Raw genomic sequence first — 17647 nt, 5'->3', positions numbered from 1 at the left:
AGAGAATATTGAGAGGCAAAGCAGCTAGTAAGCCTGATCTTGATTGATCTGTTGCAACAGGGTGCTCCCCTCACACGCAGGAAAGGAGGAGGACCCAGAACAAAGGTGTGCCTGCCTTTATATAGACATTTTAAATTCCCTGCCCTGGAGCTCCAGACCACCCCTCCATACATCATACATACATCACAGAAGGGGTGGTCTACAACAGAAATTTGAATGTTGTTGTTTTTCCTGTCTGCCAGGTTATCTGATAATGCCTTATCTGATTCCCTTTCCTGGTAGTCTGGCCATTCCTTTGAGATGGTGATTTCACAATTCCTGAGACAATGGGAAGGTTCCCTCACCCGCTCCCTCCTTGCAGAGTAAACATTTGGTCAGTTTGGGAGTCAAAATGGTTTCAGGACGGTCTTCCTATGCTGCTCCAGACATGTGGTTGACATATCTATGTATGCACTTGGTTGGTAAATTTATGAACATTTATTATATATATAAGACCTTAAATTTTTTATTACATGATTCATCCAGACCAGCCTTTCACATGATGAATTCTGCATTTATGTTAAATAAGCAGGAAGACAATATACAGCCTTGTCGTACTCCTTTCCCAATTTTGAACCAATCAGTTGTTCCATATCCAGTTCTAACTGTAGCTTCTTGTCCCACAAAGAGATTTCTCAGGAGACAGATGAGGTGATCAGGCACTCCCATTTCTTTAAGAACTTGCCATAGTTTGCTGTGGTCAACACAGTCAAAGGCTTTTGCATAGTCAATGAGGCAGAAGTAGATGTCTTTCTGGAACTCTCTAGCTTTCTCCATAATCCAGCGCATGTTTGCAATTTGGTCTCTGCCTCTTCTAAATTTGGTTCCTCTGCCTCTTCAAAATCCAGCTTGCACTTCTGGGAGTTCTCAGTCCACATACTGCTTGAGCCTGCCTTGTAGCATTTTAAGCATAACCTTGCTAGCGTGTGAAATGAGCGCAATTGTCCAGTAGGTAGAGCATTCTTTGGCACTGCCCTTCTTTGGGATTGGGATTCATGTGTTGCAATCATTCAGTTTGTACAAACATGACACTCACACACGACATAGGCAACACTTCTGTTATAAATTCATAGAAAATCAGCCGTACATCGGATCTGCACCGTTCGACTTTTATTTTGCACCATGAGGGAAGGACTATCAAAGGGGGGAGACTTGACACAAGGCAGCCAACACGTCTGCAGTTAGCCCTACTCAATTGCCATGCCAACCGTGATGGTCCTAGACAGAAGAGCATCACACACACAAAGGACCTGCATATGGAAGTGGATTCAGTATGGACTGAAACACAGGACAGTGACCAGCCCTTCCCTCTGGGGGAAGGAAACAGTGAACTCCTCTTTGTCCTCAGGAATGTAATCATGGGGAGGGGAAAGAAGGAACCGGACAGGTGACAAGACCCTCAGGTTCCCACCACAACTCCTCCTCCTTCAAAGAAGTCACACTTCTCTGAAGTCTCTCAGCCCCACTCACCTTACAGAGTGTTTGTTGTGGGGGAGGAAGGGAAAGGAGAATGTTAGCAGCTTTGAGACTCCTTTGGGTAGTGATCAAGCAGTATATCAAATCCAAACTCTTCTTCTTCTTCTTCCTGAACCCCTCCACTTTGTCATGTGTCAATGATGTAGTCATGATGTAATCATGATGTAGTCTTGGGGGTGTAGCATGGGGGATTCGGAGCTAATAAAAGTTGGGGTCTTCTTTTGTTGGGGGCTTCCATCTCGTTCCACCTGGTGGCAGGTAGGAGTCCTGTGGCGACAGTCTTCCATCAAGACCAAGCCGACTGGCTGCTCTTTTGCTCTGCTCTTCCTGGCTGGTCTCCTTGTTTCTTGTCCAAGGGAGCCCTCAGATTTCTCCCTTAAGACATGGAATCTGCTTCTTGCTACAATTGTATCGGCTGCTTTGCTGAGCCTCTTGGCTGTTGTGCATGGACGGTGCCTGTGCCTGTTAACGGAAAAATCTGAGGGCTCCCTTGGACAAAAACAAAGACACCCACCAGGATAACTTGGAGCAAAACAGCAGCCTGTAGGCTTGGCCTTTATTGAACTGTTGCAACAGGGAGCTCCCCTCACTTGCAGGAGAGTGGAAGGACCCAGAAAAATGCTGTGCAAGGGCTTATAAAGACTTTTGAAATTGCCACCCTGTAGATCAAGACCACCCCCAGAAACATCATACATACATCACAGAAATGAGGGGTTGAGGGAGGGGTGGTGGTGGTAACCTGAGTGTCCTGTCACCTGGCTGGTTCCCCCTTTCCCCCTCCCCATGAGTACTTTCCAGGTGACAGAGGGGAGTTTGCAGTTTCCTGCCCCCTGAGGGAAGAGCTGATTATTGTCCTTTGTTCCAGTCCGTGCTGAATCCACTCTCATATGCAAGTTCTTTGTGATCTTGATGGTCTTCTGTCTAGGACCATCAGGGTTGGCATAGCAACTGGGCAGGGCTCCTGTGGATGTGCTGGGATGGTGAAGGGATTATGGCTGGCCTGTATCAAACATTCCCCATTTTGTAGTCCTTCCTTTTATATGGAGCCAAATAAAAGTGGAACAGTGCAAATCCGATGTATGGTTCATTTTTCTATGAATTTATAATAGAAGCGTGGTGTATGTAGTGTGTGAGTGTAAAACACGGAGGGATCTAAGCTCGTGGGGTGGGGGAGGGGTGGATGTTGCAATGCAAACCTTAAAGGAGGGACGGGACCCACTTTGCAGCTGGATCTCCGGGATCAGCCCCTCCCCCGCTCTCCTGATCCAGAAGGAAGAGGGGGGGAAACCTTCCTCTCCCCCCCCTCAATTCTTTCCCTCCCCTCCCGGGCACATCCTCCTCTCACCCCGCCCCCACAACCCCAGATCCCACCCCCAAACATCCAACCCCTTCCTCCTCCTCCTCCAATCCGGCTTCTGTTCCGGGAATGTGGGGGGGGGGTGAGCCCCTCCCACCCTGCCTGCTTCTCCCGGAAGTGGAGCTTCCCCTCCGGATTGCTGCTCTGCCCCGTAGCTCTAGGGGGGGCGCTTTCGGAAAGGGGAGGGAGGAGGCAGATGACACACCCCCCCCGTGGATGTTGCAGGAAAGGAGAATCGGGAGCGAGGAGAAAGAGGTAAAGGGGTCGCGGGGGGGGGGAGGGGAGAAGAGGACCCAGAGACCCCTCCAGCTCCCCCAAGCGCCTTCCGTGGGGCCTGGATCCCGGCACGCGTGCTGCGAAGGGGCGGAGATGGGGCGCCCACCCACGAAGACTCCCTGGCCCCGTTTCCCCGCGCAGGCATCCCTGGGGCGCGGAGAGAAGCCAGAATAGAGACCCCCCTGCCCCCCTTGCTCGTCTTGGGGGGCAATAGGGACGGAAAGATGGGTTGCGCCTGGCGAGGGGTGAGCCAAGGGGGCTCTGGGTGCAGGGGAGACTCAGGGATGGGGGGCAAGGGCGGGGCGAGGAGGCGGGAGGAGATGAGGACCCAGAGACCCCGCCAGCTCCCCAAATCGCCTTTCGTCGGGCCTAGATCCCTGCGGGCGTGCTGCGAAGGGAGCTTTCCTCGCAGGGCGGACCCCTCGCCCCGTTTCCCAGGCTGCGCGCGTCCCATGAAAGGGTTAAGGGGCGCGAGAGACGCCTGGATAGAGACCCCCAGTCCCTCCCTTGCTCCTGTTCGGGGGGGGCTAGGATGGAGAGAAGGGGGAAGGGAAGAGGAGAACGGGGGGGGAGAGATAGGAAGACCAGTCTTGGGAGGGGGGCGTCTCAATCGTGGCTTCCTTGGGCAATCTTCGAAGGGGCCGTCTTGGCTTCTCCCTCAAGCCCAGGAATGCCCCCCCTTCAAGGCAACCAGAGAGGGATCCCTGAAAAGTGGGGGTCCTGCCCCCCACCCCTTCCTTCCTGCAACCTCCATCCTCTTCCGACCCCATAAGTCCCTGCCCTGTCCGGACGCAGCACTTCTGCCCAGTCCAACCATTGGTCCCCTGGAGAGGAGAGGAAATCCCGAGGGGAGGGGGGAGGCCTTCTCGGAAGCGGCTCTTGGTTTCCGCAATCCCACCCAGGAAGCAGCCAGAAACCTTTTCCTTTCTCTCAGGCTTCCATCTTTATTGTCTTTTCCACTGAGGGTGAGGATAATGTACACCTGTCACCAGAAACAGGTGCAGAGTCCATGGAATGGCTCGCAGGATTCATATAGAAGTTACACCTCAAAAGCATTTCTTTTTTTTCTTTTTTTTATAAAATTTTTATTGATTTTACAACATTTTTAAGAAAAACAAACAAACACTAAAAATGACAAACATACACGTATAATTTCAAACATATTTTCATAAACCTCTTTTCTTGGACTTCCCCATACCCCCCCTCTCTGCATCCCAATGTCCATAATTCAACTAGCAACTCCCAATTGTTACTTTCCAATCTCTATCATCTTAGTCCTCTTTTATAGTCTAGCCTTGTATCCCTGTACCCTTTTGCTTCTGGAAACCACAACATTTTAGCATTCATTAAGTTTATAGTAGTCCTTAAGATAGCTTTTAAATTTTTTCCACTCTTCTTCCACCGTCTCTTTTCGTTGGTCACGGATTCTGCCTGTCATCTCGGCCAGTGTCATATAGTCCATCACTTTCATCTGCCATTCTTCCACAGTGGGTAAATCTTGTGTCTTCCAATACTTTGCGATGAGTATTCTTGCTGCTGTTGTGGCATACATAAAAAAAATTCTATCTTTCTTTGTCACCAATTGGCCGACAATGCCCAAGAGAAAGGCCTCTGGTTTTTTAGGAAAGGTACATTTAAGTACCTTTTTCATTTCATTGTAGATCATTTCCCAGAAGGCCTTAATCTTCGGGCATGTCCACCAAAGGTGATAAAAGGTACCTTCAGTCTCTTTACACTTCCAACATTTATTATCGGGCAAATGATAGATTTTTGCCAGCTTGACTGGGGTCATGTACCACCTGTATACCATTTTCATGATGTTTTCCTTTAAGGCATTACATGCCGTAAATTTGATACCGGTGTTCCATAACCATTCCCAGTCAGCTGACATAATGTTATGTCCAACATCCTGAGCCCACTTAATCATAGCCGATTTAACTGTTTCATCCTGTGTGTTCCATTTCAACAGCAAGTTGTACATTCTAGATAAATTCTTAGTATTGGGTTCTAACAGTTCGGTTTCTAATTTTGATTTTTCCACCTGGAAACCGATTTTCCTGTCCTGTTTAAAAAATTCCATTATTTGACGATATTGGAACCAATTTTCTACTTTATGCTTCAATTTCTCCTGACTTTGTAGTTTGAACTTATCTCCATCCTGTTCTAAAATTTCCCAATACTTCGGCCATCCGACCTCCATATTGAGTTTCTTCACTGCTTTAGCCTCCACTGGTGACACCCATCTAGGGGTTTTATTTTCCAATAGATCTTTATATCTTATCCAAACATTAAACAATGCTTTTCTAACAATATGATTTTTAAAGGCACTGTTAACTTTATCATACCAAAGATATGCATGCCAACCAAAAGCATTATTAAAACCTTCCAGATCCAAGATGTCCGTGTTCTCGAGGAGCATCCATTCTTTCAGCCAGCAAAAAGCTGCTGCCTCATAGTACAATTTTAGGTCCGGCAGGGCAAAACCCCCTCTTTCTTTAGCATCTGTCAATATCTTAAATTTAATTCGGGGCTTTTTGCCCTGCCAGACAAATTTCGAAATGTCTTTGTGCCACCTCTTAAAACATTCCATCTTGTCAAGAATCTGCAAGGTCTGAAACAAAAATAACATTCTAGGCAATACATTCATTTTAATTACTGCAATTCGGCCTAACATTGACAATTTCAAATTTGACCATATTTCTAGATCTTTTTTAATTTCTGACCAACATTTTTCATAGTTGTCCTTATACAAATTCACATTCTTAGATGTTAAGTAAACCCCTAGGTATTTCACCTTCTTTACCACAGTCAAACCTGTTTCCTCTTGAAATTTCTCCTTTTCCATATCTGTTAAGTTTTTCCCTAAAACTTTAGTTTTTTGCTTGTTCAACTTAAATCCAGCTACCTGGCCAAACTGTTGTATTATTTCTAAAACCTTTTTCGTACTAGTGTTTGGCTCTTGCAAAGTCAATACTAGGTCATCTGCAAACGCTCTTAACTTATAATGTTTAGCTCCGACCTGCACACCTTTGACCTGCTGGTCATTTCTTATCATGTTCAGCAACACCTCCAGAACTGAAATAAAAAGTAATGGGGAAATCGGGCACCCCTGTCGTGTTCCTTTTTCTATCTTAAGTTCCTCAGTCACAACATTGTTTACAATCAGTTTAGCTTTTTGTTCAGAATATATTGCAGCCATACCATTCTCAAAACCCTGGCCTACCCCCATCCCATGAAGATTCTTCCTCATAAAACTCCAAGAAATATTGTCAAAGGCTTTCTCCGCGTCCACAAAAATCAATACTGCTTTAGTGTTTATATTCACCTCTAGCTTTTCCAGAATGTCTATTACATTCCTTACATTGTCTGCCAGGTGTCTTTTAGGGAGAAAACCTGCTTGGTCCTTATGAATCTTCTCCATCAAGACTCTTTTAAATCTTTTTGCCAAAATGTCTGCAAAAATTTTGTAATCCACATTAAGGAGTGATATTGGGCGGTAGTTCTTGAGTTGGGTCTTTTCAGTCTCTGACTTTGGTATGAGTGAAATATATGCCTCTTTCCACGATTCAGGTGCCCTTTTTCCCTCAAGGATCTCATTACAAACTTCTCTTAGTGGTTGAGTCAGCCATTCCTTCAGCGATTTGTAGTATCTGGAAGTCAGTCCATCTGGTCCCGGAGATTTGCCCAGTTGCATATTCTGAATGGCAGCCTCTATCTCTTGTTCTGAGATTCTCTGGTTCAAGTCCATCTTACTTTGATGAGAGATGTTTTGTAATCCATATTTCCCAAGGAATTTGTCTATATCTTCTTCATTTTGCGGGCCTTGAGTGTAGAGTTTTTTGAAATAACTTAAAAAGCAATTTCTAATTTCATTAGGTTTAGATATATTCTTTCCATCCACCTCTAGGCTTGTAACTGTATTTAGTTTCTGCCTTTTCTTCAGTTGCCATGCCAAAAGTTTGCCACATTTATTTGCTGATTCAAAAGTCTTTTGCTTCATTTGCTTTATCTTCCATTCAATCTCTTGGTTCATCAATTCCATATATTGTGTTTGATATAACTTGATCTCTCTTAAAATGTCCTGAGATTTTGGTTTTGTTCTTAATTTTCTCTCTCCTTCCTTTATCATTTCCAAAATCTTCTCTTTTTTCTCATTTTGTTTTTTCCTCTTTATTGAATTTTGTTGAATCAAAAATCCTCTCATAACCGCTTTACTTGCGTCCCAGATCACTCTTTTCTCCACGTCGGTCCTCAAATTTATTTCAAAATAGTCTTTTAGGGTCTTTTGGGCCTTCGTGAGAATCTCCTTATCTCGAAAGAGGGTGTCATTCATTCTCCATCTAAATTGACCAGTTATTGTGAGTTTCATCTCCATCTTCACGGCGTTATGGTCGGAGCAAGTTTTTGGGCAGATTTCCACTTTCTTAATCTTTGGGGCCATTCCACTAGTAACCCAGATTTGATCGATTCTGGTCCAGGTCATCATTGCTTGGGAGAAGAAAGTTCCCTCTCTCTCCAGAGGGTTCTTTGTTCTCCATATGTCTATCAAGTCCATATTTTCTGTCATTTCGAAAAAAGTCTTAGGGAGTCTCCCTTCCTTGCTAACTGTTAGTCTTTGTGCCTTGTCCATGTTGGTGGAGACCACGCCATTCATGTCTCCCATGATTATCATATTGTAATCCAGATAGTCAGTGAGGGTTTCATGGAGTCTCTTAAAGAAGTCAGATTTGCCTTCATTTGGTGCATAAATTCCAACCACTAGAAGTTTTTCTCCTTGTATTTGTATCTCCACTGCCAGATATCTCCCTTGTTCGTCCTTGAATATCATTTTTGGAGCCCATTTCTCCTTCACATATATTACAACTCCTCTCTTCTTAACTTTGTCTGATGAAATAAATTCTTGTCCTAGCCTTTTATTTATAAGTAATCTCCTGTGGGCTCTGGTTATGTGAGTTTCTTGTAGGCATATCAAGTCCAGTTGTTCTCTATTCAATATATGAAATACTTGTCTTCTCTTCAAAGGCCCATTGAGCCCATTACAGTTCCAACTAAGGAATTGCAGAGCCATCTTGCTGTTTTCCTGAGGCTCCTCCAACAGCTCCAAGTTGTTGCTCTTCTTCTGATGGTGGTGGTTTTTGTCCAATCGAGAGATTCAGGATATCCAGTGCTCTCCTCTGTTCTGCAAGTACGTCCACAGTCCCCTTCTGTAGGTCCTCCTGGTATCTTGCCAAAAATTTGTCTTTATCTTGAATTGTCTTTATTTTCACCTTCTTTGCCTTGTAGTCAAATGACAGTCCTTGTGGGAATTCCCACCTGAAGCGGATAGAATTTTTCTTTAGCAAAAGAGCTAAGTCCTTGTAGAAGTTTCTTAAGTCCAGAATGTATTTTGGGATATCTTTGAAGATCTGTACAGCTGAATTTCCGATTTGCAAGGCCTTTTCAAAGTGTAGTCCTAGTATTTTGTCTCTTTCCTCCTTGGATCTGAGTGTGATCAAGCAGTCTCTCGGGGTCTTTCTGTCTTGCTTTTTACCCAATCTAAAGGCAGTCGTAATTTTGAATTCGTCTTCCTCAAGGTCCCAGCAATCCGCAAACTCCCGTGTCAAATATTCCACAAGGTTGTCTCTTTCATTCTCCGGAATCAGTCTTAATTTTAAGTTTCTCTCTTTCCTCTGTAACTCCCACAAGGCCAAAGTTGCATCATGCTCATAGACCTTCTTGGCAATCGGCTCTAATTTCTCCTGTGTCTCTCCCGCAGTGGCTTTGGCATCTTCCGCAATTTGGCGCGTGGTGGCGTTTTCCTCCACCAATTTATTTATAGATTCTGTATTCTGGTTTAATCTTGCTGAAATTTCTGTTAATTTTAGTGTGTTCTCTGAAGTCTGTTTTGTCAAAGACTCCAGAGTTTGGTTTATCTTGAGCAGGGCATCTGTCACAGCTTCCATAGAGACGGCTGCTCCTTTGTCTTGTCCTGTTGTTCCTGCTGATCCGGCTGTTGCGCCTGAGATTGAGCCTCTTTTCTTTACCTGTTGCTGCTGCAGCTGTTGTTGTTGTTGTTGCTTGGTCTTGGCTCTTGTAACTATCTCTTCTTGTGAGCCACTCATGTCAAGGTCAATTCCCACGGGATTTATTCTCCCTTGGAAAATTCCACTGTCTTAGGCCGTGCCAGACTTTACTTTATCCTCTAGAGGGAGCAAATCAAAATGGCCATAGAGCAAAATTTCCAAATACGAAAACAAAGGAGACTGTCCAAGATGTAAAAAAGGAGATTAACACAATCAAAGTCAATGTTACTAAGAACTTGTAACTTCAAATTGCCACAGTTGCCCAGTTTATGCTGTTTCTTCTTGTATTATACAGTAGCCAGGCACTGTGGAAACTTTGTATCAAAGTATCACTTCACAGGGAAAAGTCAGTTCAGTGTGCTAAGAAGGCAGACCGTTTCATGCTTTCAGATGGGTGAGACAGCAGAGGTTTTTTACTTCCAATAGATCATGCAGTTATTGATCAAATTCACCTCCCCTCTGCCCTGCTAGCTAGAGGGGAGATCAAAGGTCTAAATGTCCGGTTTAGCTGATCAAAGAGCGGGTTTAAACGGATGCAAGTTTAGAGCTCCGTTGCTTTCACTTTCATGCAGTCGGGGGGAGGCAGACTTCCTTTGTTTAAATCTCCCCCGTTTTTAGCCCAATTTTTAAAATTTAAAGGGTCCCGATTATTTTTCAGCTCTTACTCACGGGAATTCAGTCCAAATTTTCTTTTCAGGAAGGAATCGGCGCTCTCCGCTTATGGCGACGCGGCTTCACTTCGCAGGCTGGGTAGCGACTCTCAGCACCGCGCTCTCTCCCGATGTTGATCCGTAGCCTTTAAAAAGGCTCTTTCACGGTACCGGGGGGCGCAAAGGTGCCCACCGAGTCTCCTTGTTCTCAGGCTTCAGCGCCTGGGATTTTAGGGGTCCCCCGCTTGCCGTAGCGGGTAAGACCCGAACTCGCGAAGCAGTCCTTCTCTGGAGCTCGGAGCTAGGACCGCCATTAAGCGCTGGCACCGACCGGAAGCTCTCAAAAGCATTTCTGTTCCCCCTATTCTTTGTAGGCAATGTCAGAGTGACTGACAAGCTGAGATACAACCCATCAGCATCCGATGACAGCGACTGCATGAATCTTCCCAGTCAAAGGAGCCATTTTCATGATAGACAGTGCCTGTGGCTGGAGGCTCTATATACAAGGTGTGCCTATACAGGCCAAAGACTGCCAGTATTAGCACAGGTGAGGTGTGTGTCATTCCCAAATTTACAGACTGTATGTGAGTGAGAGTTTGTGAGTGGGATTATAATGTACGGCAACCCTGTGATTTTCTCCACCCATAACATTTCGTGAGCTGATATTGCAGTATGAATTCCAAAATGACTACAAAAAAATCACACGATAATAATAATAGTACAGTGGTACCTCAGGTTTAGAACTGAATTCTTTCTGGAGGTCCGTTCTTAACCTGAAACTGTTCTTAACCTGAAGCACCACTTTAGCTAATGGGTCCACCACGCTGCCGGAGCACGATTTCTGTCCTCATCCTGAAGCAAAGTTCTTAACAAAAGGTACAATTTCTGGGTTAGCAGAGTCTGTAACCTGAAGCGCCTGTAACCCGAGGTACCACACTAGACGTTATAGTATTAGTATTTTCTCCCAGCCGCTCTGGGCAGCTTACAGTACATATAGGTAAAGGTAAAGGGACCCCTGACCATTAGGTCCAGTTGTGGCCAACTCTGGGGTTACGGAGCTCATCTCCCTTTATTGGCCAAGGGAGCTGGCGTACAGCTTCCGGGTCATGTGGCCAGCATGACTAAGCCGCTTCTGGCAAACCAGAGCAGCGCACGGAAACGCCGTTTACCTTCCTGCCAGAGCGGTACCTACCGTATTTTTCGCTCTATAAGACACACCTAGTTTTGGGGGGAGGAATCCAAGAGGAAAAAAAATTTGAATCCCAGAAGCCAGAACAGCAAGAGGAATCTGGCTTCTGGGATACTGTGTGGCTGTTCTGGCTTCTGGGATAACAGCGCCAAGGGCAGCAGGATAAAGAGGCTAAGGCAGAAGCCAGGACAGGTGCCTCGCTGAAGGGGCGCTGCACAGTCCTCCCTCTTTGTGCAGCCGAAGACTGATAAGCATAACAGGATCCAAAAATAGCAAAAATGTAACTCACAGTAAAACCCTGACTTAGCATTCCAAAACAGCACTCAAGTAAGAAACAGACAAGCAGAGTACAGTGGTACCGCGCAAGACGAATGCCTCACAAGACGAAAAACGCGCATGACAAAAGAGTTTCCCGGTTTTTGAGTCGTTCCGCAAGATGAATTTCCCTATGGGCTTGCTTCGCAAGACGAAACGTCTTGCGAGTTTGTTTACTTTTTCTTAAAGCCACTAAGCCGCTAATAGCCGTGCTTCGCAAGACGAAAAAACCGCAAGACGAAGAGACTCGCGGAATGGATTGATTTCGTCTTGCGAAGCACCACTGTAGAGTAATATCAGAATATGAAGTGGGAGCAGGCGCATTTCAATACTGTAATTTATATATAATTCAGTGTCAGAGTAACCCTGGGACTAGATAAAAAGCGTCCAGGTGGACGTGCCCCATCTGCCCTTCACTTTCCTCTTCCGCACGGGCAGAATCTGCCTTCTGGACTGTGGGATTCACGGTTGTTCTCTCCATCCACCAGGGCTTGACTTCAGGTGCAGCAGAATTCCCCAGCCCCCCAAGGATTTGAGACCCATCAGCTTTCCTCACCTGGTTTAGCCAGCCGGTTGAAGCCGTTGCTTGAACCCCTGTTGCATGCTGACAGCTTCTGGAAGCCACAGGTGAGAGTTGAGTGCAGGGTGGGCACCAAGGGTGGAAAAATGACCCCAGGAGGTGCAGGACATGTCCCCCACCAAAGGAACTACTGCTCCCCAACACCCCATGACATCTAGATTCAGGTAGGTAGCCGTATTGGTCTGACGCACTTGAAATAAAAAATTAAAAAATAGTCCAGTAGCACCTTAGGGACCAGCTAATTTTGTTCTAGGTATAAGCTTTGGTGTGTATGCACACTTCCTCAGATACACTGACACAGATGTCACCAGACCCTTGTATATCGTGGGAGGGTGGGCTGGGGTTTTTCTCAGAAAGGTACTCCTACTACCATCTCCCACTACCCTTCACTATACGAAGAAGTGTGCATGCACACAAAAGCTTATACCTAGAACAAACTTAGTTGGTCCCTAAGGTGCTGTTGTTGTTGTTGTTGTTTATTCGTTTAGTCGTGTCCGACTCTTCGTGACCCCCTGGACCAGAGCACGCCAGGCACTCCTGTCTTCCACTGCCTCCCACAGTTTGGTCAAACTCATGCTGGTAGCTTCGAGAACACTGTCCCACCATCTCGTCCTCCGTCGTCCCCTTCTCCTTGTGCCCTCCATCTTTCCCAACATCAGGGTCTTTTCCAGGGAGTCTTCTCTTCTCATGAGGTGGCCAAAGTATCGGAGTCTCAGCTTCAGGATCTGTCCTTCCAGTGAGCAGTCAGGGCTGATTTCCTTCAGAATGGAGAGGTTTGATCTTCTTGCAGTCCATGGGACTCTCAAGAATCTCATCCAGCACCAGAATTCAAAAGCATCCATTCTTTGGCGATCAGCCTTTTTTATGGTAAAGCTCTCACTTCCATACATCACTACTGGGAAAACCATAGCTTGAACTATACGGACCTTTGTTGGCAAGGTGATGTCTCTACTTTTTAAGATGCTGTCTAGGTTTGTCTTTTTTTCTCTCTCAAGACCCTAAGGTGCTACTGGACTATTTTTGTTAATTTTTTACTTCAACTGTGTCAGACCAATATGGCTACCTACCACTAAGTACAGTTATCTCCTTGCCTTGAATATCCTGCTTTTCAGTGCCAGGTTAGGATAGTCCTCTGTCAGAAGACAAGCACAGGATCAGGCAGCACATCATCATTCTTAAGAACCATTGGGGTCGGTGTTTCCGCCTGGGATTCCCACGGGCCAGCTGCTTTCTTCTGCTTCTCTGCTTTATCCATGCAATGTGAGGCACGTAGACAGAGGTCCATCTCCAAGAACGGGAGCTTCCCCGAGCACCCATTCAGCTGACCCCAAGCACCAAGCCTTGTCACTAGTTCTCTGACTGACCCAGACCACAGTCCCTGGAAGAAATGAAGGTCTGGGTCTCCCAAAATACTCCATATGGACCTCCTGAGGTCAGTGAGACTGTGCAGGTGATTCATGAAGATCTAGAGGTGGAAACGGGGGCAACCACTTGATTTGAAAGGCAGTGTCAGAGGACAACAGTATTCCAAGATCATACTGTGTTATTAAAGATGATTGAGGATTATGAATGGTTGCTGATGCATTACTATCATTTGACATCATAGGATTTTCATTTCCTAAAAATTGGGAACATGCGTAGGACATGGGAGAATGTAGGAGATGTTGAAATAAGAGAAGGTTCTAATGGCGGTTGATGTGTTCTCTTTCCCTTTGTTCTCTTTCTTGAAACCCAAACAGGATTTCCTTTCTGCCCACTCTGAAAAAGGGGATGAAGAAGACAGAATTGCAGGGGACAGGGCACCTTTCATTTCATTAGGAATAGCCATTAAAATGTGTGAAATGTGGAATATGCTTCACTGAATGAGCACACATAGCTCACATCACCGAACAGAAAAAGGAAAGAACCCACTTAAAGGTAAGGAGTGCGGAAAGAGCTTCTCTTTCAATGCAAAACTTAGAACACACCAGTGGACTCACACAGAGAGAAAACTCACACAGAGAGTATGGGAAGAACTTCAGTCAGAGTGGAAACCTCACATTGCACAAACGGACTCACACAGGGGGGAAACCATATGAATGTATGGAGTGTGGAATAAAATTTAGCAATAGTGGAAACCTTGGAAGACATCAACGGGCACACACAGGGGAGAAACTTTATAAATGTATCGAGTGTGGAAAGAGCTTTAGTGATAATGGAAACCTTAGAAGACATCAATGGACTCACACAGAGGAGAAACCATTTAAATGTACAAAGTGTGGAAACGTCTACAGTCAGAGTGGACACCTGAGAAGACATCAACGTACTCACACAGGGGAGAAACCATTTCAATGTATGGAGTGTGAAAAGAGCTTTAGTGATAGTGGAAGCCTTAGCAGACATCAACAGACTCACACAGGGGAGAAACCATTTAAATGTATGGAGTGTGGAAAGCGCTTCAGTCACAGTGGAAGTCTTAGAAGACATCAATGGATTCACACAGAGGAGAAACCATTTAAATGTATGGAGTGTGGAAAGCGCTTTAGTGATAGTGGAAGCCTTAGCAGACATCAATGGATTCACACAGAGGAGAAACCATTTAAATGTATGGAGTGTGGAAAGCGCTTTAGTGATAGTGGAAACCTTAGAAGACATCAACATGCTCACATCGGTAAAAAACAATTTAAATGTATGGAGTGCGGAAAGAGCTTTAGTGATAATGGAAAACTTAGAACACATCAACGGACTCACACGGAAGAAACCATTTAAAAGTATGGAGTAAATACTAAATGCTTCACTCAGAGTGGAAATCTTAGCAAACATCAGCAGACACACAGGGGAGAAACCATTTAAAGGTATGGATTGTAGAAGGAGCTTCAGTCAGAGTGGAATCCTTGATTTATGTCAACAACCTGACACAAAAGACAAACCATATAAATATCAGGAAAGTAGATAGAGGTTCACTCTTAGTGGAAATTCAAAATCAACAGACTAATGGACAGCTGAAGCAGTTTAAATGAATAGACTGCAAAAAGTGCTTTATTTATAATGGAGTGATTAAGAAACATCTAGGGACTCTCACATGGGAGAACCCATTTAGATGTATGGAGTGTGGGACGTCTTCCTCTCAGAGTACACCCTGAGCAATGAATTCAGCAGGAAATGATTCCTAAAAGCATGAGGTATATTTGATGTTCTGGTGTTTATATGTAAAACTGTATAATAATGAAATAATGAAGGCAACATCTCACAATCATGAGTATAATTTTAGATGAAAGTACCTTTGGTTTTTGCACCAAACTCTGTCACCCCCCCCCCCCACTGCATGATCTTCAAGCACTGCTTCTTCACCAGAACTTCATCGCTGCTTCCTGCGCATTCTGAAGAAGACTTGAAATACTGAAATTGAATGGGAGATTTCCCCCAAGCCTAATTTCAAGAGTGGGGAGGAGGGGCTGCAGGGACCAGGGAAATCTCCTGGGGGGCATCTTCACTCATGAACCCCATGGGGCAACCCCAGAGCTCCTGCTCATTCCGGGGTTTGGGAAAGAGTGTATTTTTCCATAGTCCCAGAAGTTTTGCTTCAGTCATGCTACTCGGGAGTTTTCCTACCAGAGGACCACAGTGCTGTGGCTGCTGCTGTTGTCATGGACTGGCTGGTGGGGGGAGGCACCAGCTGGGGGACTCACAAGGGAAGAAGGCTCAGAGCCCAGGGACTGGCGGTACAATGGCAATAAGCTGAAAGAGGGGGAAAGGGGAGCAGACCGGAAGGGGAGATGCAGTATGAGATTCCAAATTCTTTGTATATGTGTGTAATTTAAATCAATAAGGATTATTTAAAAAAATAAATTTGTGGCCGGCCTGATCAAGCGTTGCTTCCTCTGGTTGGCCCCGCTGGAACTCCAGTTCATTCCAGACCCTGGGGTCACTAGAGGACTGGTGGCTCCTCCTGGCAAATGGCCTGGTGCGCGCTGGATTACCAGTCCTTCCTTGCCCCCCTTGAATCCGGGCAACCAAAGGTCCCATCTGGGGTGCCATCTGTTGTAAACAAAGCTGCCCTTCTTCCCTTATGGGGGACACAAGAGCCCTTTATAGAGTCCCTTGTAGGTTCTCCATCAGTAGGAAAATAACAGAGGCAACCAGAGACTATTGAGAAGCAAAGCAGCTAGTAAGCCTGATCTTGATTGATCTGCTGCAACAGGGTGCTCCCCTGAGGAGGACCCCCAACCAAGGCGTGCCTGCCCTTATATAGACATTTTAAATTCCCTGACCTGGAGCTCCAGACCACCCCTGCATTCATCACAGAAGGGGCGTAACCCAAGACCACCTACTACAAAAATCTTACCTACATCACAGAAAAGGTGGTCTACAACAGAAATTTGAATGTTGTTGCTTTTCCTGTCTGCCAGGTTATCTGATAATGCCTTATCTGATTCCCTTTCCTGGTAGTCTGGCCATTCCATTGAGATGGTGATTACCCAATTCCTGAGACAATGGGAAGGTTCCCTCACCCCCTCCCTCCTTGCAGAGAAAACATTTGGTCAGTTTGGGAGTCTAAATGGTTTCAGGACGGTCTTCCTGAGCTGCTCCAGACATGTGGTCGACATATCTATGTATGTGCTTGGTTGGTACATTTATGCACATTTATTATCTATATAAGACATTGTGTATCTGAAGAAGTGTGCATGCACACGAAAGCTCATACCAAGAACTAACTTAGTTGGTCTTTAAGGTGCTACTGGAAGGAATTTTTTTATTTTATATAAGACATTGTAACGGAAAATCTAGGTGTGAGGCTGCACTGCCACCTAGCTCGTCTGACTGAGTCTGCAGGTCCCTGCGGAACAAAAGGAGCGCAGCCAGAGACCGAAGCATTTATTCAGCTAATATTCTCCTTTCCCTTCCTGCCCCACAACAAACACTCTGTGAGGTGAGTGGGGCTGAGAGACTTCAGAGAAGTGTGACTAGCCCAAGGTCACCCAGCAGCTGCATGTGGAGGAGCGGAGACGGGAACCCAGTTCCCCAGATTACGAATCTACAGCTCTTAACCACTACACCACACTGGCTCTCGACAAGACACTCAGGTTACCACCACAAGTCCTCCCTCAACCCCTCCTCTTTGTGATGTGTCAATGATGTAGTCATGATGTAGTCTTGGGGGTGTAGCATGGGGGATTCGGAGCTAATAAAAGTTGGGGTCTTCTTTTGTTGGGGGCTTCCATCTTGTTCCACCTGGTGGCAGGTGGGAGTCCTGTGGCGACAGTCTTCAATCAAGACCAAGCCTACTGGCTGCTCTTTTGCTCTGCTCTTCCTGGCTGCTCTCCTTGTTTCTGGTCCAAGGGATCCCTCAGATTTTGGAATCCGCTTCTGGCTACAATTGTATCGGCTGCTTTTCTGAGCCTCTTGGCTGTTGTGCAGGGACGGTGCCTGTGTCCACGGTCCTTGTCCTGGCCTGAGTCAGAGGTTAGGGTGAGGAGCTGGGATTTGGGGGGGGGTCGTTTAGCTGCCCCCCCCCCGTTCCTGCTTTGAACAGCACCAAGACCTAAAACACGGAGGGATCTAAGCTCGTGGGGTGGGGGAGGGGAGGATGTTGCAATGCAACCTTGTAGGAGGGACGGGACCCACTTTGCAGCTGGATCTCCGGAACCTTCTCCTCCCCCCCCCCCCCAATTCTTTCCCTTCCCTCCCTTCCCGGCACATCCTCCTCTCACCCCGCCCCCACAA

General features: G+C 46.0%; 1 protein-coding gene and 1 long non-coding RNA gene across 2 annotated transcripts in view; one reads left to right on the top strand and one right to left on the bottom strand.

Annotated features, from left to right (window-relative positions):
- Positions 1 to 23: 23 nt before the first annotated feature.
- On the bottom strand, positions 24 to 1421 carry LOC310687072. Its single transcript, XR_014516189.1, has 2 exons — positions 455 to 1421; positions 24 to 283 (listed from the first exon to the last, which is right to left on the bottom strand). It is a non-coding gene; the product is annotated as an uncharacterized lncRNA (long non-coding RNA).
- Positions 1422 to 2904: 1483 nt separating this feature from the next.
- LOC310686823 (uncharacterized protein) overlaps positions 2905 to 17647 on the top strand; it is a 116614-nt gene continuing 101871 nt past the window's right edge. The window contains exons 1-4 of the mRNA XM_083461113.1: positions 2905 to 3127; positions 10235 to 10407; positions 11853 to 11991; positions 13684 to 16536. The gene's annotated coding sequence lies outside the window, so the exon portion shown is untranslated. The remainder of the gene's footprint in view (positions 3128 to 10234; positions 10408 to 11852; positions 11992 to 13683; positions 16537 to 17647) is intronic.

This window comes from Podarcis liolepis (assembly GCF_965112155.1).
Source record: "Podarcis liolepis genome assembly, chromosome: 10".
In the NCBI taxonomy this organism is placed as follows: Eukaryota; Metazoa; Chordata; class Lepidosauria; order Squamata; family Lacertidae; genus Podarcis; species Podarcis liolepis.
Note: the sequence above shows the minus strand (reverse complement) of the source record. Positions and strands in the feature narration are given on the sequence as shown.